At 34.9% G+C, this 14,165-nt stretch overlaps 1 non-coding gene across 1 annotated transcript; it reads right to left on the bottom strand.

Annotated features, from left to right (window-relative positions):
- Window positions 1-7,666: 7,666 nt before the first annotated feature.
- On the bottom strand, window positions 7,667-7,750 carry Trnal-cag (transfer RNA leucine (anticodon CAG)). The gene has a single exon. It is a non-coding gene; the product is annotated as a tRNA-Leu (tRNA).
- Window positions 7,751-14,165: the final 6,415 nt, after the last annotated feature.

Below are 14,165 nucleotides of genomic sequence, written 5' to 3'. Positions count from 1 at the left end.
AGAATCAAAATGTAAGTCGTCTCTAATAATTTCGATTTCAGTGTGTGTTGTTATCATGAGTTTTATCCGTCCATCCGTCCGTCCGTCCGTTCGTCCGTTCGTTCGTTTATTTTATCGCGTGTCAAATTCAATCGTTCGATCGTCCCATAATTTATTCATTCATTTAATCATCCATTCCCCTGTACTTTTTTTGAATGAAATTTTCCTTAACATTTTTATAACTAAATCTCTAAAATACCTCTGTCAACGCCTTGCCTCGCGACACAAAGTCATCTTCGCCTTTCGACATCTTCATATTCAATAACATTTTTCATTACATAACAACCTAACTTTATAGCTAGACTGGTTATCAGACAAAGTTATATTATTGTCTGCGGTAAATTTCAATAACTACATTTTCCAATAAAAATCATTCCCTTTTTGTATTCAAAAAAGATTTTTTATTTTGGAATAATCTCTATCAAAAGTTTTTATTCAAAAAACGAAAATTTATTGGGTTGTTTGATGTTTTTAATCTAACCTGATTGAAAGTACTATACACCTCTTTGTAGGGACCACTCATCCCCTGGAAAATTTGGTTTATATCTTTTCCCAGTAGGAAAAATACCCTGCAATTTCAGCCCGGAAAATTGACTTTGGTTTCATCCCCATCCCCTCAAATTAACAGATTTTTCACTACACGTCTTTTTTTTTTATAAGAATGCTGTAAATCCATTTCATCTTGGATATTCTTAACTTTTTTGGGAAAATCATCCTAAAATATTCTTACAGCATTCTTAGGTTAGGACCCTAATTCAGACTAGATTTAACATTTAGTACATACGTCTCAAGCATAAAATGGCATTCTTGTGACTGGAGTGAGAATTTATAACAATTTATAATTGAAAATGCATGCTCTAAAAATGGAATTCTTAGCGCTTGAGTAGCAAAATTCCACGATGGTAATATTCTTAGCATTATTCTTAATTTTTTGGCCATTTTCATCATGGACATTCTTATAAAGTGTATTCTTATAAAAAAAGCGTGTAACTCGTAAAGTAAAGGCTTTTTAGATAATCATGGCAAACGATAGATAGCCCTTGACCCAATAAGGGGGGGGGGTTTGTAGGGGTTCGAAATACCGTTTTCCCGTCAAAATTTTTGCTGAATCCCGGAATCCCGAAAATTGAAAAAATAATAACACCGTCGCACCGGCTTGTACAGGGCAAAAAAGTACCTAAATACCGTCACCGTCTGATTTTAAAATACCGTTTTCCCGTCTCTTTTTTCGTCAAATCCCGTAATCCCGTACTAAAAAAGGGCCAATCCCGTCACACCGTAAAAGTACAACCCCCCCCAATAAGCATACAATACCAAAATTTCAGAGAATGTCCTAGAATGCTAAACAACTCTTGGTCTGACCCCGAAATTGGAGTTGCTTATGAAAAGAAAATGTGCAATGAACCGAATGAAGTCCAATCCCCAGCTTTAATCTTTGTTGCTGAGTCTACTTTAGTATATTGTAACATTACAGCAGTTAATGCATACTCGATAATTGCTAACATAGAGACCTCCCCACCACACTTACAGAAAAAACAGAAAAGATCATTTTAAAACCTGTGACCCTGTTCGAATGTCTAAGGATCTCTTTTTCTACCTGAAAATAACATAAAAAGCAGACTTTACATAGGGTTCCATACATACCTCCTACAGACGACTACTTGACTTTATCAAATGATTTTCCTTGCATGCAGTAACTACCAAGTTTAAGCATTTGTATTTTCTGCAATGGAGACGGGTAGCTTTCGATTCATTTAGTTCCTAATTGATTGAGGACGACGGTAAATCAGCACTTTAACCGTCCTCAATTTTGTGGGTTATTCAAAATCCCTTTAGTCACTCCGTGAAAAAAAGTGCAAATACGTAAACTTGCTACTTACTCAGTTACGTCAGTTATGACAGGACAGAGTCCAAGCAAATGTCTTTAAAAGTTTCGAAGCACCCATACAATGATGGTCTTGATAAAAAAATAAGGCTATAAAAGATATTCAAAATCCGTAAAACCGCTACAACCCATAAAAAGTTATGACGTTCATAACACTTTCTAAAAACAGTAGATCTGTTACAAAATTCAAGAATTTTGAGAATCATAAAGTAAATTTCTATAAAATGTGGTTTTTATGGCCAAACCCTTATATGTAAAAGTTTTCTTTTTGTTGGCTTTGGATAGGCCGATAGACTGTCTTATCCTAAGATGTACTTACAGTTGACTTTGCTTGTCTCTCTCTTTCCCGGGGGGGTACTAGGGCAAAATGGGTTACGGGGATGCTCCGCTGGTCAGGGTACCTTTTTCAACCTCCACGAGTCCCAGGTAGGGTCGCAAAAACACCAAAATAGAAAAATCAGTCCCTCGTAGGGTGCCTATTTTTGGAAAATTTGGGGAAAAAGTAGAAAATTTGAGAAAATTTTGGAATTTCAGTCCCATTCAGGGTCACTTTTTTCGCAAATTTCGAGTCCCACGTAGGGTCCATTTTTCGAACCTCAGCGGAGCACCCCTGTCGGTCGACAAGGGTAGTACCCCCCCGGGCTCTCTTTATCTCAAAATTTTAGGGGGCCGTACTAACTTTTACTAGTTCTAGTCAACCAAGTCAAATATCAGGTCTTTCTTATTAGAAATTTTCTATTATTCGAACTCAAACGATGGTCTCTCAGTTCATGGAAAATCGACTTCTTCTCTAATCCGAAAAAAAAAACACATTGAATAATCGAAGACAAATTTTCGAGTAAAAATATTAACAAAATGTCAGGTGACATTACAAAATTTGATGCTAGTCCTGCTAGAGACGATAGTTATGAGGATTCGACATTCACGCGATGGAGGGGGTGCTTATTTCTATATAAGGCGATTGAACCAACACGCATCATAAGAGTATTCACTTTTTTTTATTGAATAATTTTATAAGAACATGAGAACGTTTGGCAAAACTTCAGCCTCAAGAGTTGGAAATAAAAACCCTGAGTTTATGCTACTTTTTAAACCAATAAACTTAATAAGCTTTCTATAAGAACAATTTAGGGACATTTGAATCCTGGGGGTTGGAACAGTCCAGCCTCTGCAAAAACTTTTACTGATTCTTATAACAATGAATTTATTTGACTTCTACCGGTTTTTGTTAAGATTTCTGAATTAAATGAAGGGAGTTTACTGTATGAACTATGGTTTTATAGTAATGATTCATTTTTCCCAAGATCGATTCGTTTTATTGCTGATGATCAATGGACAATAAATAGTTCTTTCATCATTGTTAACAAAAAAAAAGGTTTTTCTTGTTTCATCAATCCGATACACGCTTTTTTTTATAAGAACCAGTAAATTTTCGCTCAGACTGGGCTGTTCTTAATTTTTGAAATTTTCAGGCTTATACGTTCTTGCGATGTTTTTAATACGCTTAGTTTCTTTAGTTAAGAATCTTTTGAATTAAATCTGTTAAAAACAGTACTGTCTTAATAGTAATTTCTGAAATCTGAGACTCAGTTTGCTCTTAATTTGCTCTTAGGTTTTGGCAAATTTCAGCCTCGTTTTCTTATAAAATTGTTCTTATAAAATAGCGTATATTCTTAAGCCTCTAACGTCAAGATTCGTGTGCCTCTATAAAATATTGTGCATCTTTTTCATTTTTCTCCATTTTTCTTCCAATGTTTTCAGTAGAATCAACATACATCTAATACCCTCTTTCACGAATATATTTTTTGAACAAAGCCATTGATTCCCCTAGAAATATGTGAACCGTACAGGCTAAATTCCTTTCTCTTTCGCAAATGAATCCTTTTTATTTGATTTTCTAGATACACCATAGACAGTATTTTCTGTTTCCCTTCTGGAAAACTACGGTAGATAAACTTTCCCCGGCTTCAATAGAATTATACCAGAACCTTTATATTAAATGCATGTTATTCAAACGCAACGTTTTCAACTTTCATATTTTTGCGCTTATTAACATAACATGAGACTTTCTAGTGTAAACCGTCACATCCGAATTGTGGTCAAAAACAAATTTCCTTTTCAAAACAAACATTAAAGAGAAAACTCTATGTACATGACAGTTATACCATCAAGCTTCTGGATTTTTGAAACTTTGATTTATAAAATGACTTATTATATACATTTCTTAGTCAAGCCTTTCCATCATTTTCCCTTGAAAATACATCGAACATTTCGAATTATCATCTTACAATACACTTTGCGTTAAAGGATTTTCCTTTAAGAATACACATTAGCCCGCAAGTTTTTTTCTTTCAGCTTATAATTCTTACGTATTTTCCTCTAGAAGCTTAGGCAAAGTGGCAGCCGGGTATGTGCGCGAGCCATAAGGGTTCCTTTTTCACACTCTCAGAAGTCAAAGGGGTACAAAAACAATTTAAAAAACAACGGAGTGTCTGTAAGGGTTCCAAGATTACGAAAATCAAAAATGAACTCCCTCAAATGGTCATAAATTCTTGAAATTTGGACTAAAATATGAAAATTTTGGCTGAATTTTTGACATTAGTCATCTTGCAAACATAGTACCCCACTCCCAGGTGTATGTCGGTTGGACGTGACAATCTTCGAGATTTTGGGCCATACCAACGTTCCATAAAAGCTCGATTGTTAGACTCTGACTGACTCTGACTGGATATGGACTGTCTATAAACCCCAAACCAAGAAACCATAAATAAATCCCGCTGTTTTAACAGAATTTATCTCTTGAAATATTTGATTTGACTGAATAACGCAATTTCTAGTATAAACCAATGAATCACTTCTTCCGATAAGGCCTCCTAAATTTACTTTACTCCTTTGTGCTCTACAGTACAACAGTATTTCAAGACATGTTTTGAAATTTCACTCTAAAATCCATTTCTCTCGTATAAAAAAAAATCTTATCAAAATTAAAAAAATCTTCAGAGCTTTAAACACTACACATCATATCTCTCGTAATTCAATTTTTGTCTTTTTAAGAATCTGTGATGACATTTTATGTTGTTTTTCTTAAACTCTTTTCCCACTCCATTATTTTTCGTGTAATGTTTATCATCTCAGTCATCGGTTACCCTTCTTTTCTTGCGTGTCAAATTTCCACAAAACACATATTAGTTTTTAGAAATTTCAAAATCGGACACAGGGTATGGTTTGAACCCGCTAAAATTTCTCACTTGCGGGAAAGATTTATATGCGCATAGTTTAGCTACAGCCATCACGGTGGTTTACGGGAAAAAATAGTGGCGGTAGAGCTTGGAGTATTGTCTATGTAAAACACCTCCGCCACTATATGGGCTATATGTCCCGGGCTAAACTCCCCGTTTATACAAATTTAGGACTTGGTGTTGACGATAATCATCTAGGCTTGGCATCCACCCCCGGGGGGGGGGGATTTAGGCAAAATGGGTGCCGGGTATGTGCGAGCCATAAGGGTACCTTTTCTCATTCCTCAAAAGTCTCTCAAAGGGGTACAAATTCAAAAGTTAGTCTCTGAAAGGGTCCCAAAATCACGAAAATTAAAAATTTCTCTCTCAAATGGTCACGATTTCCAAAGATTTTGACCAAAATTTGGTGAAAATCAAACCAATATTTGGAACAAATGGACCAAAATTTAGGAAAAAGTCTCTCAAAGGGTCCCAAAATCACCAAAATTTTGTCTCTCAAAGGGTCGATTTTCGATTTTCGGCTCGGACATACCCGTCACCTCGCAAACCTAGTACCCCCCCGGGCATCCACCAAAGGATTCGTACTGCTCATTCTGCTCATTTATACTACCTGGGGTTTCGTAGAGCTCAGCTCATGTATATATATGGTGAAGATCAGAGATCTGACCTCAAGGAGAGAAAGTGTTGAAAATACGAAATAAAATAAAGATGAAACATAAAAAGGCACTAATATTTTTATAATTATACGTTTTTTTTCCATTTTTTTGAATTTTTCTAAATATATAAATCAAACCAATCAAACATCCTGTCAAGAAATGAGAATTTTATGCGAAAAAGAACCAACAAACCAATAGACATAAAGTTTAAAAAGCCAAGCAGAAAAACACAAACACCAAAACCCACTCAAAAACCCAACCAATGCAATCTGGAGTCCCTGACTTGCGACAGGTGCAGCGGCTTTAAACATGTTTTATGGACGTCCAACACTCAGCCTCCCCCAGATTGCATAACCCTGAACCGACCCGCAGTCCAAACAAACTAACAAACATAGAAAAATAAACAAAAACTCCCACACAAATACAAAGAAACAAAAAAGGTAACAACAGACAAAGAACAAGAACAAGACAAAACGACAAAAACACAAATTTTTTTAAAAAGTAGGCCCAGAACCCGGTTCGACACCTAAAGTCCGTGCAGCCGTCTGTACGGGAAAGAACGAAAAAGAAATGACTGAGAAAACTAAACTAACATACATAATAATAAAAAAAAAAAAAAAAAAAAAAAAAAAAAAAAATGTTTCAATTTTTCAAAAATGCAGTTGCGCTAAAAAACCATTTAAAGATTCTCCGAATTTCATAAAAGTCTCTGGAAATCTATCAAAACACTTTACTATTTGTTTTCGCAAGAAAGATCTTTCAGCTCCCTGATTGAGCATGCGCTTGAACAGTTCTGAAATTCTGGGCAGAACATCTTCAAAAAGAAGAGTGCATCTAGCAATGCGTAGGACCTCAGAATATATAGAGCTGTAAAAGATGATTGATGGTAAATTACTATCTTTATGTGGCATTCTCACAATGAAAAAGGGAAAGGCGTCTCTCTTGTCAAACAATTTGTAGCGAAAGATGTTATTTTCAATGCTTATATCTAAATCCAAAAACGTTGCATGTGTTCCATGATGTTCAACTTTCAACTGTAGCTCTTCCGGATATATATCATTATAACATGAGAAAAAATCATCTCTATCATTAATAGCGCAAAGGTCATCAATAAATCTACCAACTGAATGAAAATTGTATGCTCTAGGAGAACTAGTAGATATCAAATTTTGTACATATTTAGATTCGTAATAATAAAGAAAAAGGTTAGCCCAAAATGGAGCTGGATCTATAGACTTGTAAACAAGTCTGTAATTACTCTGGCTATAAGAACTATACAATAATAATAATAAAAAGTAAACTATAAATGTACGTGCAAAAGGAGAATTACAGACTTGAAGCTTCTTCCCAGCTTCTTCCACGCCTTTTTTTTCTTCAGCTAAAACCATAAGCTCAGACATACAGATTTCTGTATGTCAGGTGCGTACGTGTTTGCGTTTATTTTTCTTTCTTTTAATTGCGTTTTAACAATTGTTCTTTTATTTCTATGTTCCTAAGTTCAATGTAACTATGAAATAAAATTTAGTCAAAAAAGTTGGATGGTTTCTCAAAAATCTAAAAAAAGTTGAAAATTAAACAACGTTTTTTGAGGGAAGAAGCTTCTAGTCGTTGAAATTCAAAAAAGACACGCAACATCACTTTTTCGATGCTTTTTCTTTTGAGCTTGAATTTTTAGATAGAGTCTGTTTTCAACGGCTAGTTTACTAGTCTAGTATATATAGACTTCTTTGGCATGGATGAAACGAAATTCCGAGATTGAAGAGACTTCTACAGTGGTATAAATTAGTGAAATCTTCTTGATTTATACCGTCGGTAGAAGCTTAAATGATACCTCACGAAAAAGGATTTGTCAGAAGTGGGATTCGAACCCACGCCTACGAAAGTAGACTGCGACCTGAACGCAGCGCCTTAGACCACTCGGCCATCCTGACTTATATTATAAATGAAAGAGAAATAATAATTTCTAATCTGTTGTTATAAATAATTGATTGATAATCTCTCTTTGTCTTTTTATAAGAACAAACATTAGGAAATCAGTTTTTCGTATATTAAATACTTCTATGTAGCAATTTTTTTTTAATTTCGTCGTCAATTTCTTTGTTTTGTCGTTGTTATGCGCAGTGTGCGCAGTTTTGTAATTTTTTTGCGCACTTTTGTAATTTTGACAAAAAATCGATCAAATTTTCCTTAAAATAGTGTATAGAAATCCTAAAGATTTGTTGTAACGGAGTTAAATAGAGTTAATCCAAGTTTTAAGTTTTGAAATGTGGAATAATTAGAAAATGAATTAACTTTTTGCAAAGTATACGTGATGTGTGACGATTTACAATAATTAGTTTCAAAGTTCCGAGTTAAAAGAGTTATAACTCGGCATTACGTTTTTGGGTTTTATTATTAAATTTCTCAACGAAAATTAACATTTCAGCCAATTTTAAAGTGCTAGGAAGCCAAATAAACAAATCAGTCTCTAGAAAACATCTCTTTTGTAAAAAGAGTGAGCTGTACTTGGGGGTAATTGACAATTTATAATTGAAAATGCTTTAAAAATGGCATTCTTTGCTTGAGTAGCAAAATTCCATGATGGTGATATTTTTAGCATTATTCTTTTTTTGGCCATTTTCATCATGAGTGTATTCTAATAAAAAAAAGCCTGTATTTTTGTCCGTTTTCCTAAGAAATTGGGTGTTTTAGAGTCCTCAAAGCTTTAGGACTTTTACAATAAGAATAGAAAGCCTAATTTGGCCATCCATCGCCTAATTAGACCATATTTTGCAAAAGAAAAAATCACTGTTTACCTTGGGTTTACAAAGATGGCGCATATCAAAATGAATAAGTTTATTGTATTGAAACGATATTGAAATGGAGTATGCTGACGATGTCGGGAAAGTAACTTCAGACTATCGCGCACTGCAAAAGTTTAAGCAGACCGTCCCAACAGAACTAGAAAAACGAGATCTAGTAATAAATCAGGACAAAACGGAACAATTTACCATCACAAGAAATAACAACGAATGGAAAAAGTGCAAATATCTCGGCAGTATGCTTGATACATCAGAAGACATCAAAAGAAGAAAAGGAATGTCGATTTCAGCTGCCAACAAATTACGAACGTTGTTCTGTCATAAAAAGTTGACTACACAAACAAAAATGTCAGCATTCACGACCTACATCGAACCGATATTCCTGTATAACTGCGAGCTGTGGAGTTTAACAACCTGCCAAGCTGAAAATTCCATTGATGCATTCCAAAGAAGATTGTTGCGAACTTTCGTGCTAAATGTGAGCTGGCCAGAAATCGTGAAGAATGCCGAAGTGTATCAAAAGACCAACGCGGTAAAGTGGAGCAAACGTATCAAAAGTAGAAGACTGAAGTGGCTGGGAACTGTATTACGAGAAAATAGTTCAACACCTATGAAAAAAGCACTCGAATATGCCAACACTAAGTACCAAAGACCGCGAGGGAAACCAACTACAACTTGGCTCAGTGTTGTCGTCAAAAATGACCTTAAAACATTAAATATTGAATGGGACGACGCAATAGAAATTGCAAAAAACACTAAGGAGTGGAACATTATCATAAATCGTTGATAGTTATACAACTTTTTTCTACTGCTTCTTTTCGTTAGTTATCGACAAAGCTGATAATGCCTCAATTCCTTTCGTCGGGAGATATTTTATTATATATTTTTATTCTTTGTACCTACCGGTAATGTAATCGTTTTTTACGGAAAGACCGAATTGAATGAATGAATTGAAACAATGGAAATCTCAAGCATCTAAAACTACATTTTACCAAAAATTCAGCATGCGGATCTTTTTTAATCAAATTTGTAGATGTTCCTTTCTCATATCTAAATTAGGCTATAAATTGTAACCTAATTTGGATATCATATCCAAGTTAGTCGGAAAATATAGCCAATTTGCAGATGTTCCTTACTGTGAAAGAGAGCACGACAAAAAGGTTATCAGAACAACAAACAAACAAACCACTTCTTATTTAAATGAATCAGACAAGATTGAGAAAAGTCTAAGCGAACCCTAACCCTTTTACTGACCCAGGAAAGCTCAATTGTTGGTTGAATGTTGAGAACTGAAATTTTTTAAGCCAGGAGAAAAAGGACGCGTGCGCAATCACATGACTTAAACACCTTTATTAGATTGGGTACTTTACATAGTTTTCATATACATACACCTTTTCGATCATACCGCCAATTTCCGTGCGGGCATTTTTTTGTCCGTTTTACCACCCTAAATCCGTCCCAGTCTTTTTTTCGCACTTATAGACCATAGAAAAAGGTGTAAAAAAGGATTGGATCGAGTTAAGGGGGATATTTGAATAATAAAGTGACACGCGCCTGACCGCACGACTACGGTCGAAAAGGTGTATTCATCCTAAAAAACATGTTCTAAACGTTCTTACTGATACTCATTATCCAGGACTATTAAGCGAGAAGGCAGCATTCGTGGTCGTTCAAATGTACACAATATGCACGATATTACTTGTATTTTCATATCTGAAACTAGTGCTAGGTATTATACAAAATATTCCTTGACTTCATTGTATAACGTAAAGATATTAATACTCTCAGGTGCCTAATATATATTTTGATTAACGGGGGGGGGGGGCTACTCAGTTAGCTGGCTAGACTAGTAAACTAGTCGGTTATTACTTATAACCTTATAATAAGACTGCCAATCAAATAATGTAAACACTAATTAAATATTCAGCGCGCGTGAGAGAAAAGGAAAATAACCGACTAGAAGCTACTTCCAACGCCTTTTTTTCTTCACCTAAAATCGTAAGGAGAGACATACAGATTTCTGTATGTCTGACCCGTGCGGGATTGCATTTATTTTTCTCTCTGTTTATTGCGTTTTTAGAAATGCTCATTTATTTATATGTTCCCATGTTCAATGTTACTATGAAATATCATTTAGTCAAAAAAGTTTGATGGATTCTCAAAAACCTAAAAAAAGTTGTAAAATTAAACAACGTTTTTTGAGGGAAGAAGCTTCTAGTCGTTGAAATTCAGAAAAGAGACGCAACTTCACCCCTTCGATTCTTTTTATTTGGAGCTTGATTTTTTGTATATGGGTCTGTTTTCAACGACTAGTTAACTAGTCTATTAGCTGGCTGACACACAACGTTGTTTCAACGTTTATCTAATGTTCACAACGTCCATATAACGTTGTCATACCTCTAAATACCCAAAAATAAGGTAATTATAGACTAAGGCCATTTAGAGCAAAGAAAGGGATTCTTCTTTTCTCCTTCGGAACATTTTCTCAAGCCCCAGAAAATTATAACCCCTTATACTTTGGGAGCCGTTAGAAGTATAAGTTTAGAGCTGTCAAGAAAAAAAACACTGAATAGCTATCCAAGAAGCATCTTTGCACTTTGCACTTTGGTGTTAGTAATGTTAACAAAATTAGAAAAAATATATTTACATCACATATAATGATATATTTACATGATACAAAGCATTAAGCTCGTGAGCTTCTAGATTCACGATAATTTTGATGAAAAAGAAAATAAAAGAAGACTTTGAAGATTTGAAAACTTCGAGGTCTCTCAAAATTTCAAAATATATAGGGTCTTCAAAGAAGTTGTCGATCCTGCCTACTTAGCACTGACAAGGCTGAACTCGAGGCTGAAAATGGTTCAAAAAATAAGGAATTGTTAAAGAACTGCTCAGGCTGAGAATAAGTGGATTTGAAAATAATGTACCTTATTGGGACTAATTTGACCAAATTTTGATCTTTCAAGGGGCAAAAAGTTCAAAATTTCCTATGTAGTAAGGAACTCGATAAGGAACTTTGAGACTGAAATTCTCTGTAAAAATAAGGAACTCCAGGCTCAGAGCAAAGTTAAGGTTCCTTATTAAAAAAAAAACGTATAGTTTATTGGAAGACTTGGATTCTGATTTTCTCAATACACCTTTTCTACCGTAGCCGCCAATTGCCGCGCGGGCATTCTTTTGTTCGTTTTACCACCCTAAAACCGCGCCAGTCTTTTTTTCGCACCTAAAGACAAAATGAAAAAGTGTAAAAAAAGGATTGGATCAAGTTTAGGGTAAATGGAATAATAAAGTAGCACGACCGCCTGACCGCACGACTACGGTCGAAAAGGTGTATTTTATTCAATCGTTCTATTCCATTTCCATTGCTTGATTAGCTGTTCCCGTTTCGTTCATTTTATACACCAATTGATTTTTCCGGTTTCGGTGGACAAGAAGGACAACAACAGCACCAATCATCAAGACAACTGTTAAGACCACAAAAAGTGTTAAACTTGTCGAGTTTTGAAAAAGTCCAGTTGATTCCTGTTGATGTTCACTACTTTGCTTCTTCTCGTCTAAAAAAGACACAAAAACTCGTGTTAGATATGTTTTTTTTTTTAATAAGAACATCAAAATTTTTTTAAAGCCTTCGGATGTTCTTTTAAGTTTTGAGCCTAAAATGTTCTTAATATGTTCTTAATTTCGCATTTTTTTGAGTATTTTTGTCCATTTTCCTAAGAAATTGGCTGTTTTCGAGTCCGCGAAGCCTTAAAGTGTTCTTAAGTTGTTCTTAACATTTTGGCCATCGAAGCCTTATGCTCTTATATAGTTCTTATAAAAGACAAGACGTGTATGTTTTTTATAAGCATAACGTTTATAAGTATACTTGAGAGCTGGATTTGGGGAAGAAATAAAAAAATAGCATTTCATTAGCATTGGTCATTGGTCATGGTTTGTGTACTTAGGAAGGTTTGCTTTTCAATTTTCAATGAACAAAGTTTTTTCAGATATTAGCATATCACAGCATAATTTGAGCTTGATTTCAAAATGTAGCTTAAACATAACTGAGCCTGTTTTCCAGAAATATGCGAATAAAAGTGTTATTTTGTTAAACATTTTAAACCGTCCAGTTAGATATGTACTACATAGTACTTGAGTTGAGGGTATTCGTAGTTCCAAAAAAGGGATAATGAATCGCACGCAATATAAAAGATATTTGAGGCGTAAAAACTGTACTTGTCTGTATTTTAGACAAAGTATTAGCGTTTTAGGCATTATTTTCAGTTGATTTTTGGTTCATTTGCGAAATTAATCTTACAAAAATGAATCTGATTAAAGTAGAATAAAGAAAAAGACGAACCGTTATTTTCCAGAATTACAATAGCCCCGGTTTCCATCTCGTATCTGTCCGAAAAATGATCATCCGTAGACCGTGAATTTCGGACACCAGTTGAACGTTTTCTTCTTGAAGAGCCACCGTCGCATTCAAATGCACAATCTCCAACCCCATTGTTTTTGGCCAAGCAAATCAGTACAGAACAATGAATGTAAATAATTCCGCTCGTATTCCGGAACCGAAAAGCGTCAAAAGATACTTCTAGCTCCTTCGCCTTTTTGAGACTGACCATCGAGTGTTCTTTAGTAATACTGTGACGAAGGGAAGTTAGGCGATTGGGGTCACCCTTTAGTTATTGAGGGGACCTCTCAGATCACTTATCTGTTCCTTCGATCAGGGTATCCCTTATTGGGGATAAGTCTATGGACACGTAGTAAAGGTACGCTAATAGATTTCAATCAACATCAATTCTGTTTCTCCAATTAAGCAATAAATATCAAATAAGCGTAACATAAATAACATCAAATAACTTAGTAACTCTGGCATGTAATTAACGATAGTTCTCTTTCAAGTCCTTCTCCTCAGTTCTCCTTTCAAGTCCCTGAAGTCCTCTCTCTTTTCAAGTCAAGTCCTTTTTCTCCTTTCCAAGTCCCTGATTTCTTTCCTTTTCTCACTCATAATCTCTCGCCCTATTCAGAGGTCTGAGCTCGAGGGCCTGAGCCCCACTCTATTGATGTCTATTCATTTTTCAGTTCATTAACATCGTGTTGGCTCAGTCCCAACCTCCTTTGCATTATTCATTATCGTTTACTATTCATCATCATCAACCTCACATCTCCGACGTTCGACAAGTGACGTCCTCGTCACTTTAAAAAAAAATTGTCAATTTGTTGATAGTTAATGATCTACCAACGTAAGATAGTTTTTCAGTCTCTTTATTATTTCTTCCAATGCGCATTGTAAAAATTCATAAGTTTTTCATAGTTCGGTAATTCATAATAATTCATTCATAATACTGCAGTTTAAACAATTCATAATACTATAATTCATATCTACCATATGCATGTTTCAATCGGAAATCACGCCCTTAAGCCGGCCGAACGTGATTTCTTCGAAAATTGTCTCTGGATCCAGGTTATAATTTCAGCTGTTTGCTTCATATAAACAGCATTTCATTCTTCATTATGCTGAATGTGTATTTCAATTATCCATTCTTTAATTTTGAATTCA

This window comes from Clytia hemisphaerica, unplaced genomic scaffold (genome assembly GCF_902728285.1).
Source record: "Clytia hemisphaerica strain Z4C2 unplaced genomic scaffold, Clytia hemisphaerica genome assembly, whole genome shotgun sequence".
NCBI classification, from domain to species: Eukaryota; Metazoa; Cnidaria; class Hydrozoa; order Leptothecata; family Clytiidae; genus Clytia; species Clytia hemisphaerica.
Note: the sequence above shows the minus strand (reverse complement) of the source record. Positions and strands in the feature narration are given on the sequence as shown.